The sequence below is a fragment of the Pristiophorus japonicus genome, chromosome 8, assembly GCF_044704955.1.
Source record: "Pristiophorus japonicus isolate sPriJap1 chromosome 8, sPriJap1.hap1, whole genome shotgun sequence".
Classification (NCBI taxonomy): Eukaryota; Metazoa; Chordata; class Chondrichthyes; family Pristiophoridae; genus Pristiophorus; species Pristiophorus japonicus.
Window position 1 is genome coordinate 205,264,518 of NC_091984.1, and position 15,601 is coordinate 205,280,118.

The 15,601-nt window shown below is 41.5% G+C and overlaps 1 protein-coding gene across 1 annotated transcript in view; it reads right to left on the reverse strand.

The window, feature by feature from the left end:
* Nucleotides 1-15,601, reverse strand: part of setd1ba (SET domain containing 1B, histone lysine methyltransferase a) — a 165,972-nt gene that overhangs the window by 138,509 nt on the left and 11,862 nt on the right. The gene's annotated exons all lie outside the window — the stretch shown is intronic.

Consider the following 15,601-nt stretch of genomic DNA (forward strand, 5'->3'; position numbering starts at 1 on the left):
CTCGACTTCTAGGATAAACTAGGGAGGGAATATATTAAACAATTGCATCGCTGTTGGATGGGGTAGGGCAGGGGGCTGGGGGCGGGGAGAATGGTGTCTCTCCATTTGTGTCTCCATTCATTCCCCACGTTATATTTGATGACCAGAGATGAACCAGTTTTGGTTTGGTTGACAGAAGACCCAAAATACCAATACCAACACCGTACGGTTTTATAGCACCCTGAATAGAATTCGTTCACGGGATGTGGGTATCACAAGCAGGGCCAGTATTTATTGCTCATCCCTAATTGCCTTAGAGAAGGTGGTGATGAGCCACTTTCTTGAAACACTACAGTCCATGTGGTGAAGGTACTTCCATAGTGCTGATTTTGTTGCAGCAGTTTGTTACAACTGAGTGATTTACTCGGCCATTTCAGAGGGCAGTTAAGAGTCAATCACATTGCTGTGGGTCTGGAGTCACATATAGGCCAAACTGGATATGACAGCAGGTTTCCTTCCCTAAAGGACATTAGAAACATAGAAATTTACGGCGCAGAAGGAAGCCATTCCGGCCCATCGAGTCCTCGCCGGCTGACAAAGAGTCGCACAGTCCTCGGTCAGCAGCCCTGAAGGTTATATATAAACCGATGAACAATGAACAATGGCGGAAAGGCAAAGGGCAACCAGTCCCCCTCACACAACTGTGACACCCCTTATACTGAAACATTCTACACTCCACCCCAACCGGAGCCATGTGATCTCCTGGGAGAAGTAAAAACCAGATAAAAACCCTGGGCAATTTAGGGAGAAAAAAAAAAATCTGGTAAAATTCCTCTCCGACCCATCCAGGCGATCGAAACTAGTCCATATCACCACTCTGGACATATTCAATTCCCTGCAGTACTTACCATCATATCTGCGCCATCCAACAAAAGGTTATCCAGTCTAATCCCAATTACCAGCTCTAGGTCCGTAACCCTGCAGGTTACGGCACTTTAAGTGCCCATCCAACCATCTCTTGAAAGTGGTGAGGGTTTCTGCATCCACAACTCTTCCAGGCAGTGAGTTCCAGATCCCCACAACCCTCTGCGTAAAGAAGCCGCCCTTCAAATCCCCTCTAAACCTTCCACCAACCACCTTAAAACTATGCCCCCTCGACCAATGGAAATAGGGCCTTACTATCCACTATGTCCAGGCCCCTCAATATTTTGTATACCTCAATGAGATCTCCTATCAACCTCCTCTGTTCCAATGAGAACAAACCCAGCCTATCCAATCTGCCCTCATAACTAAGATTCTCCATTCCAGGCAGCATCCTAGTAAATCTCCTCTGCACCCTCTCTAGTGCAATCGTGTCCTTCCTATAATACGGCAACCAGAACTGCCGCAGTGTTCCAGCTGTGGCCTAACCAAAGTATTATACAATTTAAGCATAAGCTCCCTGCTCTTATATTCTATGCCTCGGCCAATAAAGGCAAGCATTCCGTATGCCTTCTTAACCACCTTATCCACCTGGCCTGCTACTTTCAGGGATCTGTGGACAAGCATTCCATGGTCCCTTTGTTCATCTACACTATTAAGTGGCCTACTGCTTAATGTGTATTCGTGAATCAGTTGAGTTTTTCTGACAATCCAGTAGCTTTTTAATTCCAGATTTATTTAATTAACTGAATTTAAATTCCCCCAGCTGCCATGATGGAATTTGAATTTAGGTCTCTGATTGTTAGTCCAGGCCTCAGGATTACTAGTCCAGTAACATAACCACTGTGCTACTGTACCCTCTATCATAGAGCACGACAGAAATGGAAGGTGTATCTTTGTGGCAAAGTTAAGAGTAAAGCTTGATTGAAAAGGTGGGTTTTTAAGAAGACATTTAAATGGGAAGACAAGAGTTGGACAGTAATTTGGTGAGTGAGCTGAATTCTTTCCTCCCAAAGATGGAGATAGGTCGGGAGATTCAAAATTCAAAGCCAACTGCCAGTTAGTCACCATGGACAAGATGCATAAAGCACACTGCCTTATTTATCAGCCACTGAGGATTGGATACATAGCCAGCATTAGACCATGGGGAAATCTGGGCAATTCTCCTCCTCATCCCCCAACCACATTAATCTGGCTAGGATCAGATGAATATTCACCATTTGACGACTTGGGACTAAAGACAGATGCCCCTGCTCTGACTACGAGGGATCTCATATATGATTTCCCTCCACACTTTCAGTGGCCAGCCTTGCTAACCGCTTTCGGACGATTTCTTTTAAACACGCCAGGAATAAAAATTACACCAAAAACATAAGAAAACGTTTATATATATCATGGTAAAACTGACAAAATGTGCAGTTATTGGTAACTGAGGAGCCAGCAATAGACAATGATAAGAACATGCAGTGTCATAAACCTCCATTAATACTAATTATGCAGCCAGTGCTACATCAATGAAAATACTGCACTCCAGCCAGACGTGAAGAGCTACCAATAGCTGTTATTTTTCTACATGTACTGGCAACATTGTCTGGCAATATTTTTTCTGAGCTGCGACAGTCGCTCCAACTGCCAGATACGAGCACAACCCTGGGGAAATTGAACTAAAGTAGGAACACAAATGCTAAATCTCAAGGCACAGGACAGCAAATGCAAAAGGAAACAGCATGCAACATTTGGAAGTATGTCTACCAGCTTATTTTAGCAACTCCAGCTGATCTGCTCCAGGTAATGTAATTAATGTGGAGCTAATTAAGTGCAGACAGGACCAGAGGAGGTGACACCTGAAGTAACACAAGTCTGTTGAAAACTGAAGTGATTACACAGGGATATATCACCATAAAAATCCCACTGTAGGTCAAGTGCCGTAGTAGTTTTGAAGCGACTTAATATCTAACTAACCCATAGAATTTTTAATGAGCTCAATTTTTTTTTCGCTGTAAACTAAATAATATAATTTAAATAGTTAGAAGTAATGATGGTTTCAAAAGTATTAGAAATGTTCACCGAGGGACTTCCTTCTCCTGAATAGCTCAGTGGGGAAATACTCAGGAGCAACAATGTAGCAAGCAATTGGCTTTATTATCCAAAGGAGGAGAGGAAAATTTGGCCAAGAGTCCCAATGATCACCATTCACTGACCCTGCTAAAGATGAATGTGCATGAAGATCAAAGGAGGAAATAGTTCCACACTCCCGACATTGATTTTCACTGTCCACTCACAAATGAAGAATGGTTTGTGGAGATGGTACTGAAGGGATGCCACCACCCTTACAACAACATGCAATTACAAGGCACCGTTAAAGTCATAAACTGTCCCAAGGCGTTTCACAGGAGTGTAACCAGATAAAAGACTGACACTGAGCCAAAGATAGAGACACATTAGGACACAAAAGCTTCATCAAAGAGATAAGTTTTGAGGAGAGGTATTTTAGGGATTAAAATAATTGGAGGAATTGTTTAGTTTTCAAATTAAAGTTTCATTCCCATACAAATCGCTGTTGCCATTTGACTGAAAAAAATCTCCAGCATTTTTATGTCTTGGGCTAAATAGGCTGTTACAAATTTCACAGGTCTACGTTGGATATAATCTTGTGTGCGGCTTCACCAGTCACTCCCATTCATGGACCTTGTGTCCTGTACAATCAGGAGTGCATCTTTACTGCTCAATATCTAGTTACCATGACCTGGAGTTCATAATATAGACTCTTTATTGTGTGTACTAAATACTATGATCTTGCACATGCATCATGCACATTTTCATGTCTTGAAGATGGACTCAAAAGGTACTTTTAGTAAGGCAAGGCAGGATTATAAACCAACAAACTAGTTTATTTCATGTGGAATATCATCATCAACAACAAACTAGTTTATTTCACATGGAATATATGAACGAACAGAATACAGTTTTCCAGTTAGATACAATTAGTTCCCAGTGCTCCTCGTACTATGAAAATAATAAATCGTGCTGCCATTCGGGGTGGAAAATCACTCTTCAAGCTAGCTATCCCTAAGCTAACTGGTTGCTTACTTGCTTGGTTACAGGTTGCATGGATTTGTACTTCAGCCTGCAGTCTTTCTCTTTCGAACTAGAGAAAGAGAGCATGAGAGAGAAAAAGGAGAGAGTAATTGATCTGCATCTCTGACTGACGAGAGAGAGAGAGAGAGAGAGAGAGAAACAAAGGTCAATTGACCATCCCTCAGCTCTGTGTTTTGAAGATTGGCCCAAAAAAGCCATCAAGTTTACCACCTTAAATTAAAAGCTACTCCCTTGGCATGGGGGCTGGTATTGCCGGTATGTCAGGTCCAGCAAAGCCCACTGCTGGGTACAATGAATTCAAACCACTCGCATAGCAAGAAACACCAAAGACTAGATATTAATGAACTTTTCATTACTTTTGCCTCGCATAGTTTTGATGCAAACACTCTGATGTTTATGACGGGTATACGGGTATCTCACCCACCGCCCCCCCCAGAAACCATCCAAATCAAAATTCTTAATGGCTTGTGTAGAGTTAACTTTTCCAAGCTGGATCTAACCTTTGTAGCAATATAACATGAATTAAAACAAAATTCCTTTCAGGCAAAATAGGTACAAGTTCAAAAGTCAAACACATGCCATTAGCAGAGATTCCAGGAGGGTGATTTGCCACAAGGAGACAATGCTGCTATATACTATATTTGCATATTTCATGATTTTTCCCATGGTATGGGCTCAACAGTCAGCTTTAATGACATTAGTTTTCATAACTCAACTATTCTTAATATTTTTAATATTAGAAATGTAACATAGCTTCAATAAGTTGCCCTTGGATACAGAGGCCAAGTATTTGTTTTGATTTACAATCAACAAAAAAGTAGTCGTCTTCTCATTCCAATCTACTGATTTGAATCTTGAGTTGCTAACAGATATTAAAATAACTATTGAGAAAGCACAACAAATAAAAGCAATCAAATCCACAAATATGCAAATAGGAGAAATACAAGTTCATAGTAGCTGGGGTTAAAAAGCAGATTATTAGCCAGTAATAGTGTGACCATCCAGGACTATTCCATACAACAGGATTTCAGACTCCACTGACAAGTCCATATGTCAGGCCTTCAGTATTACTGAACCAAGGAAAATGTAAACTGCACTTAGAAACATATGCTAGAGCAGATGTTACAAATCAATTGGAAAAAATGATAAAGAAAGATTTCTAGTGGGGGGTTTAAATGAAAACAAAACACCTGCTTGAGCCTGTTACTAGGTTTCCCTCAAAGTGTGAAAACCATGTACAGGTGCATGTGGATTATGAGGGTCTTTACCACAAAAAGTCCCTTATTTTGCCTTTTCACTAGAACAGATTAGTACTGTACAATTTTGCCATTCTGCACGAGACAGCAACATCTGGGAATTTGGGTACCGTGCTGGGAATTTGGGTGGCCTTCAATTATAAATAATTTGCACATATGTAAGTTTGTTATTTTCTTTTACTGGTTTACAGTTCACCGGGCAAATAAATTCACTGCTATAGCACAGACTAATGGATATAATGTCAATAGCTAAAGTCAAAGCAGAGTGAAATTTTTCTAAATATATATTACAGTGAAATCATCTCTAATTTGCTTGCTACTCAGCAACTCCTATTGAAAAGTGTTATGTTTGTAAACCTTCCATCAGCCAATCCTGGATCAAAAAAATATCACATCCACAGCTGTTCTGGCTGTATCTTATGGATTAAAAATAACAAATGTTACACCTAAAACCTGCAAAAATATAACCAGGCCTCTATCCATCAGTGATTTAACAATACATGTTTAACATTAAATCAGCAATGAGATGCTATTATAATAATTAAGCAGTTTGTCAAAGTTCACAATAGCTACTTGCAGAAAAGTCTGGAGGAAAAAAATATCAGCTCAGAAAAAAAAACATTCTCGCTTATATCAAATGACAGTCTTTTTACACCTCAAACACGCACGGCCACTTGTTGCTGAGCTCTGGTGCATTTTTGCTGAGTTAACTTCTTGAAAATAAGGTAACAAAATGCAAAATGTTATAGATATGATTTGCAGTACTCAGAAGTAGAATTATTCCAAACTTGTGTTGTATTCCAACACAAAGATAGATTTTTTGAACTACATAAGGAACTAGTTCCAAATATACAAAAAAATCTACAGGTCAGATGAAAAAAAAATAGGATTGACATTAGCAATATCCTAGTTGTCCATTGTTGGCCAATTACCTTTCGACATTTGTTTGCCCGGCTGGCTTCAGTTGATTGCATAAATGACCCATGCTCTCACCAGTCTCTGCAGCTGTGCTGTAGCGAAGGTTAGGAATTTATCAGCACGTGAAGGTTTGAAACTGGGGGCCCACCAAAAAAATAGTGCTTTCACTCCATATGTAAAATTAGCAGTGCAAGACGGGAGGATGGTGGAGGTGCAAGAATTGCATGGAAATGCGGGCGATGGATGTAGGGCAAGTGGAAGTCAGAAGCTACTTATGTTAAAGCACTTAAATCAACTAACATGGACGCCTGGATACAACATTAGTAATGAAGGAGACTGGGCTAGAAATAAATAACTGGACATTATTGAGTTATGACAGCTCTTATCCAGCTTACTAGTTGAAATACTCCATGGTAGAGGATTAAACTGTGGTAGTGATGGTGGGATTTAAAGTAATTAGTAGAAGGATTAGAGGGGAGCTGAGGAGAACATTTTTCACCCAGAGGGTGGTGGGGGTCTGGAACTCATTGCCTGAAAGGGTGGTAGAGGCAGAAATGCTCATCACACTTAAAAAGTACTTGGATATGCACTTAAAGTGCCATAACCTACAAGGCTACAGACCAAGAGCTGGAAAGTAGGATTAGGCTGAATGGTTTTTCTTCAGCCGGCACAGGCACGATGGCTGAATGGCCTCCTTCTGTGCCGTAAACTTCTATGATTCTATATGGTTGGAGAGGAAGAGCTGAAGTGCTGGTAAGATCAGTCCCATTCTGCAGTAACAAATCCCATTATCCAGCCATAGGAGCAATCCTCGAGAAACATACTAGGACCAAGCCATCTACCTTGCCTGGTAAAAGGAGGAAGCACAGCTGCACGTGATAGCAGCAGAGGTCGAACAGAAGTTTTTTTTTAAATAACTTTTAAAAACAGCATAAATGTTCCTTAAACGAAGCAATCCAAATAAAAACTATTTTTTATTAAACTAACTATATTTCATGTCCTTCAGAACCACTATTGCCAAAAGTAGCAAACTAATTTCACTGAATTGTAATCTTTTTAATGGCGGATCTACAAATACAACCACTGACAAATTACACACATTTCCCTATGATTCTGAATATGTATATGGAGTGGAATATCTACAACTGAGGTATCTACATCAAAAAAGAAACTCCTTCCTCAATGGAATGTCAAAGGAAAGGTCATCATCGGGTAATGAGCAATAAAATTTGACCTTGACCAATTTTGTTATCTAGAGCCATGCTGGGCAGTTTTTAGGACTTAATGTATAAAAAGCTTAAAACGCAACACTAATTTTAAGTACATATTTGCTACCAGATCATTCTATGCTGTATAACATGAAAGTGAACACACTTGGGAGTTTTCAAAACTTTCATAATATGTGAGCAAATGTCCACAGAAAGATCTTACTGAAAAACTTTGTCTTCGCTGTTACAGCTCCATCACTACCCGATTCCAGTACACACTGAAACAAAGCCAAATAACAGTAGTAGTTTCCAGAAATGTTTTCAAAGAAACCAACTGATCTGAGGATAAACTTATTTCACCAAGGTTAACAAGACCAATTTCATACCAGAGTGAATATTGGAGGATCCATTCATTGCATTAAGCCCTAAAAATTGCCTTTCATGGCTTTGGAATTCCTTACATACAGAAAGACATTTGAAAATTTTACAATAAGGAAGATAAGGATATAGTAAACACCAAGTATGGAAATCGTGAGACAAACTGGAGAAACTAAAGATGGAGAACCAAAAGCATGGTCAAAGAGGACAATTCTGAAGTTTTTGAAAGCACGGAGGAAGGGGAAAAGGTTTAAAGAACGGGATAGAGAGAGTCAGAGCATGAGTGTAGTGGTTGAACATACAGACATCAATACTGGAGCCAAGGGAAAAAGAAGTCCTGTGTTAAAGGAGTGGAGGGAGTGGACAATGCATGCCAGCATACAAAGTAAATGGGCGCACAGAGTCAGGATAGGGGAGGCCATGCAGAAATTTGAAAAGGAGAAATACAATTTTGGAATCGACACCCTGGGTCACGAGGAGCCAGGAAAAAACAGGGTGACGGGAGTCTGGGGCTTGGTGCAGGTGAAAACTTGACTTGCTGCATTTTGGATGAGCTGAAGCTTGCGAAGGAGCGGTGTGGGGAGGCCAGCTCAGAGAGCTTTAGAAAAGGCAAGTCTCAAGATAACTAAGGCATGGACAGGGATTTCAGCAGCAGAAAAGGGTGGAGGCACAAAAACTGCAGAAGTAGTCAAAAGAAGTTTTGTCTAACCAGGCAGGGCTGATTATACAATCTACATATATTGCTAGTAATTCACTTATTTCAAGGTTACTTCATCGTGTATTTGATTGGACTGTGCAACGATCCTGCAAGGGCTTACAATAGAAATTATCTGCCAAAAATAGAAGTTTACTTATTCCCAGAATATAAGGTATTGTGTATTATAAATGAATGTATAATACTTAATAATTTAAATGCAATGCATGGTAATAAATTATAAAATGTGCAAATTATCTGAAAAGTTAGAGAAAATCTGGCACACAAAGCGTTAATCTAGCAGTAGCTGTTGAAGGATTGACGTTTTATCACAGACTATATATGCACAGCAAACTGAGTTGACATTTTTATGCAGCACCTGTCCTCTTGATTTTTTTTAAACAAACATCTGTTGTTCTAAGTTAAAGTCCATCCTTACCAGTCTTTAGGTTCCTCTTAGCACATAATTCTCTTGTTCAGCTGGCCTGCCTGGAGATCTTTGCCAATGCTACTCTATGGCTATCCATTAGGAGACAAACAAGAGTGGCACTTTTTTGGCACCCCCAATGTCTTGCCCAGAAGATAGCTACCTCACCCCATTCTCCTCCCGACAAAGACCAACTGAAGTCAGGGCTGTGCTGTGAGAAGTTGTGCAAGTGTGAAGCAACACCATCTCTAAATAAAATGTGCTGCACTTGCAGAGCTGCTTCATTCAAAATATTTTAATGGAAGTCATTTTTGGTTCGAATAGTGTTTTTATTTTAAATTTACCTTTGAGTGTTACTACTACTGATAACATATCAGGCTGACACAAAATAACTGTCAGCTCCCAAAAAGAAAAATTTATATATTTTGGCAAACTAAATGTAAATCCGTGTAAGTCACTGAAAATCTCAGCAGTGTTTCCACAAACACATTCTTGAATGATCAATTGAAAATTACCAACAGCTGATTTTTAAAAATAATTGGACATGTGGTGCCTCAGCCTATCTTTTGTTTTCATCCCAGTATCCAGTATTAATGGTACAGATATTTGACTGCACTGGACACAGCGTGGTCCCTAAAGACCTCCATCATCATAGGCAGTCCCTCGGAATCGAGGAAGACTTGTTTCCACTCCTAAAGTGAGTCCTTTGGTGGCTGAACAGTCCAATACATGAGCCACAGACCCTGTCACAGGTGGGACAAACATTCGTCGGGGGAAGGGAGGGTGGGACTGATTTGCCGCACATCCTTCCGCCGCCTGCGCTTGACCTCTTCACACTCACAGCGTTGAGATTCGAAGAGCTCAACGCCCTCCCGGATGCACTTTCTCCACCTAGGACGGTCTTCGGCCAGGGACTTCCAGGTGTCAGTGGTGATGTCGCACTTTACCAGGGAGGCTTTGAGGGTGTCCTTATAACGTTTCCACTGCCCACCTTTGGCTCATTTGCCATGAAGGAGCTCTGCATAAAGCAATTGCTTAGGGAGTCTCGTGTCTGGCATGTGAACTATGTGGCCTGCCCAGCGAAGTTGATCGAGTGTGGTCAATGCTTCAATGCTGGGGATGTTAGCCTGGGCAAGGACACTGATGTTGGTGCGCCTGTCCTCCCAGGGTATTTGCAGGACCTCCACACCAGAACTAGCCACCCCAATAGCCAAGTGGGAACACTGGCATGTACCAGACAACATGGACAATTGCCCAAGTGTGTTTATCCACAAAAAGCAGGACAAATCAAATTCGGCCAATTACCCCCTCATCAGCCTCCTCCCAATCATCAGCAAACTGATGGAAAAAACCAAGCAACACCTACTCACCAATACCATGCTCACCAAATTGGGAGACACGAGGCTCCCAAAGCAACAGCTTTACTCGGAACTCCTTCACGGCAAGCAAGCCAAAGGTGGTACAGAGGAAATGTTACAAGGACACCCTCAAAGCCTCCCTGATAAAGTGCAACATCCCCACCGATACCTGGGAGTCCCTGGCCAAAGACCGCCCGAAGTGGAGGAAGTGCATCCGGGAGGGCGCTGAGCACTCGAGTCTCATCGCCGAGAGCATGCAGAAACCAAGAGCAGGCAGCGGAAAGAGCCTATGGCAAACCAGTCCCACCCTCCCTTTCCCACAGCGACTATCTGTCCCACCTGTGACAAGGTCTGTGGTTCTCGTATTGGACTGTTCAGCCACCTAAGGACTCATTTAAAGAGTGGAAGCAAGTCTTCGATTCTGAGGGACTGCCTATGATGATGGAGGTCTTTAGAGACCACGCTGTGTCCAGTGCAATCAAATATCTGTACCATTAATACTGGATACTGGGATGAAAACAAAAGATAGGCTGAGGCCAATGGTTGAGTGATTATAATTAGGGATGCTCAAGAGGACAGAATTAGAGGAGCGCAGACATCTCGGGGGGTTGTGGGGTTGGAGGAGATTACAGAGATAGGGAAGGGCGAGGCCATGGAGGGATTTGAAAATAAGGATAAGAATTTTGAAATCGAGGCGTTGCTTAACCAGAAGCCAATGTAGGTCAGTGAACACAGGGGTGATGGGCGAGCCGGACTTGGTGCAAGTTAGGACACAGGCAGCCAAGTTTTGGATCACCTCTAATTTAGGTAGAATGTGGGAGGCCAGCCTGGAGTGCATTGGAATAGTCAAGTCTAGAGGTAACAAAGGCATGGATGAGGGCTTCAGCGGCGGATGAAAGACAAGGAGGACAAGAGCAGCAATGTCATGGGAATATCATCACCTCCAAGTCAAACACCATCCTTACTTGGACCATTAGTCCTTCATCATTGCTGGGTAAATCCTTTAATTCTCCAACATTATTATGAAGTACTATCGGCAGAAGGACAACAGCTATTCTAAATGAAGGCCCTCAACTCAATGGGTCCAATAGATCAAATTATAGAGCAAGAATCTGTGACACTTCAATACAGTGTTGATCATGTCGAACTATTACACAGAAAAAATGTAACCTTAACAGATATTTAATGTTAGCAGTAATGAACTGCACTAAATATACTGTAATAATTGGGGGGGTTATCGAGAACAGAGTGCACTTAACAGAGCATTACCTTAAAAGGGCATCCCTGTGCCAACAGAATATAAACCGCTGCATCATATTTACACTTGGGCTGCCTCATATATACATATGCGTTACACATGATATTCAAAACATATGCTGCATGCATCCCAGTAGGGACACACAAGCAAGCTACAAGCTGGAGCCAATCATATTTCATTAACAATCACAACACAACTCTCTAGTTTGTGAAAATGCACAGTAGTAAAAGGCAAAATGAAGAGGTTAATAGTTAAATGATGTACTAAAAAGGTATAAATTGTTACCCATGAAGCTGTATCAATTGTCTTCTAAATTAGCAATTTTTGCAACAATCCATACAAAATGTTTTTTATGTATGAAAAATTACCAATAGCATGCAATCAGTTTCAAGGAATGTCTAATTTTCTCTACATACTTTGCTATACATCGATGCGATCTCCAAAAGATTATTTTTGAACTCAGTTCTGAAACCTTGTTGCAATATTTAGCATATTACTGGTCTAGGCCATGTCAGGTCAAAACCAAATGAGGAGCAGCACAGAACAGAATAGAACCCTCAATATGATGACTGGAAAAGGTAACTGGAGGTTGGATACATTCAGACTATTTACATCAGTCGGATTCTAATCCGCTCACTCCGTGCTCTTTAGAGTGGTGGTCAATCTGGTTCTATCAGCAGCATTTCATTCAAAGCTCACCCCCCTACATTTGCTTTCTTTCCTGCTCTGTCACACGTCTGTCCTGAAGGCAAGCCTTTCTTCCATGGAGGACATCACAACCACTGACATCACAACCAATCCTGCCCTCCTCCAACAACCATGCATGTACACTATCCAGCGGCACACTATCCCATCGTCGGTGCCGTGACATAGAATTAACGAAAGGTCAGAGGGAGTCCCGCGCTGCCTGGCAGCAGATCCAAGGCGGGAGGAGCCAGGTGGTAAAGGAAAGTGTTACAGATCTGCTTCTTTTAGAACCACTTGTGGGCCAGAGTGCCCCCCCACCCAGGCCCCTCAAGGAGTCCTTGGGCCTCCCCAGCCCTGGCCCTTCACCCCGATCTCACTGGAACCCTCAATCCCCTGCAAAGCCCTCCTTTCACTGACTGCCAGGGACCGTACTCATGGTCCACATCCGCCTGCCGTTAAATTCCGACTACTGCCCACCAGCCAGGCGACAGGTGGGAGTCAGAGAAGATTTATTTAAATCAGGTCCTGGCAGGGTTCCCATTCCCCGGTCTTGTCGGGTTCATCACCCACTCCTGGACTCCCCCGCACCCTTCCTGCCCTCCCGTTAATAGCAAAGCCGAAGAGTGGGAATGCTGAAAGATTTTTTAAACATTATTATACAAGTGATGAACGCATGTGTTGAACTTACAAGTGTGGAGCAGCTGTATGTGTGTGTTCCGGCCTTATCATAAATAAACATGGAAGTTATTTTGGATATCATTCAGATGGAACCTGGATTAGGAATAGTAGTTAAAACCCAATAGGGTGCTCAGCAGTTTTGAGAAAAGAACTGTGCACATAGCTTCAAGAAACACAGGCTGCAATTTATTGCTCAGTGCTGTAATGAAGAAACTTGCTAGAGGTTTATGTGCACTGATATATATAAAATGCAATAGCCTACAGGACAAGTTTCAACAAATATCCTTAAAATTAAACACGTTAAAACTAGGATTCATTTCAATATATGTTTTATTTCCCCCTTCTACATTTGTTAACTTTTTTATATTTTGATTCAAACATAGCACTGATAACATAATTAAAGGAAAGCTGGCTTGCAGTTGAGCTCATTGAAACATACAAGATTCTGAGGGTGTTTGACAGCTGAGAGGTTGTTTCTCCTGGCTGGTGAGTCGAGAACTAAGGGGCATAGTCTCAGGAGGAGGGGACGGCCTTTTAAGACGGAGATGAGGAGGAATTTCTTCACTCAGAGGGTTGTGAATCTTTGGAAGGGCTGTGGATGCTGAATCATTGAGTATATTCAAAGCCAAGATAGATAGAATTTTGGACTCATGGGGAATAAAGTGATATGGCAATCGGGTGGGAAAGTGGGAGTTGAGGTTGAAGATCAGCCATGATCTTATTGAATGGCGGAGCAGGCTCGAAGGGCCGTGTGGCCTACTCCTGCTGCTAATTCTTCTGTTATTTTCTTATGTTTTTAGTAGGGTAGGGTAGATACTGTTTGCAACAGTGTGCAGAGGTTAAATTGAGAAACTTGCTGAAGCACCCTAGGCAAACAACTGTATCAAAGTTACTTCACAGTCAGGAAACCCAAGTATGTTCAGAGCTAACTACTAAACAAAAGTACAGAAAAAGGTACAAGATCCTGTTGAAGTTGACCAGAGTCCATTTCTGTCAGCACGGCACATTTAAGCACCAGCAGGGCAGGCAGATAATGGAATGCAGGCTTAATTCTACACCACCCCTTCCACACCACCGAGTCACGCTGCTATGAAAAGATGATTTATTGGAGGCAAAGTGCCTTCCCACAAGAATGGGGGGGGAAAATGGCAAGAAAATGATAAGCAAGTCAAAAATGATAAAGAAAACTGTGGAACCCCCCCCCCCCCACCCTGCCCAAAGGATCCCAGGAAGGATATGATCATTAATAAATAAAGAATGGCAGATCATCTTAATGATTTATTTGTGTCAGTATTTATAAATGAATCAGAGGACCACATTCTCCATATAAAATTTGAATTTAAAAAGGCAAGAAGGAAGAAAACTAACAATTAACCACAAAGAAGTGACGGACAGAATAAGGGCACTGAAAAGGAGCAAGGACCTGAGCTTGATGGACTTCAAAACAACTTAGGAAAGGACGAGGCATATAAAATGTGTCACATCTTGATAGGTATCCTCAGAGAATCACTAAATACAGAAATTTTACCAAGGGACTAGCGAGAGATTAATCTGGTACCAATTTATTTTTAAAAAATGGAAGGTTAACCAAGAGATCTAGAAACCTGTGAGCTTGGCATTGGCAGTTAGGAAATAACAGAATATCTGGAACGGAAGCAAGGTGAAACATAGAATGATAAAGACCAGTCAACCTAGATTCATGTTGTTGGGTTCTTTGGATATCCAAAACTGTTAGCTCAGTAGAAATCAGTAGATTTAATATACCGTGGCTTTAGGAAAGCCTCTGACATAGTACCTCAGAAAATTACTTTCCAAAGTAGAAAGGCATAAAATAGGACCTGAGCTCTTGAAGTGGATAACTAACTGGTTGCTTCAGAGGTTGTTAAGGGAGCAGTATTTACATGGAAAGGGGTGACAAGTAGGATACCATAAGGAGTCTGGAGTCATCGTTTTTTTTCCAATGTGTTAATGATGTGGAAAGGGAGAACAAAGCTCTTCGAGTTCGACAATGGTAGCAATTTGGGATGGGTTATAAATAGTAGGAAAAAAGTGCACTGGTTGCAGAGGAATCGGAACAGGTTGGGAGAATTGGTCAAAAGGCAGGAGATATCATTTAATGCAGGAAATATAAAGCCATAAAGTTGGGGAATGGAAACAAACAGTGGGCCAACAAAATGAATGAAACAATACAGGAGAGTGATCCTGGGGTTTTAGTAGAAAACATACTTAAACCATCAGCACAATGTGAACTGCTGGTAAAAAAAATAAGATCTTAGTATGTCTAGCTTGAACAATTGAATATAAGTCTCAGATGTGACAGTTAGCTATGCAAAGCACTGGTCTGCCTCTACCTAGAGTAATGTGTACAGTTTGGGCATCATATCACAGGGGGAATATCTGGCCTTGGAGCAGTATATAGGACAATTAAGTTGATAAATGAAATTGGGCACCTAAGCCATGAGGAAAGACTAAAAGTACTAGGGATGTTTACATTAGGAAATAAAGACAACTCAGAGGTAGTCTTATTGAAGTATTAAAGGATAGACCCAGGATGATGATGAGTGACTAGAAAAACAGAGATGGTTAAGAGGATTTAATAGAGATCTTCAAAATAAATGAGGGGTTTTGATAAGAGTAAATAAGGAGAAACTGTTTTCACTGGCAGGTAGGTCGATAACCCAAGGACACAGATTTTAAATAACTGGCAAAATAACTAGAGGGGAGACAGGAAGTATTGTTA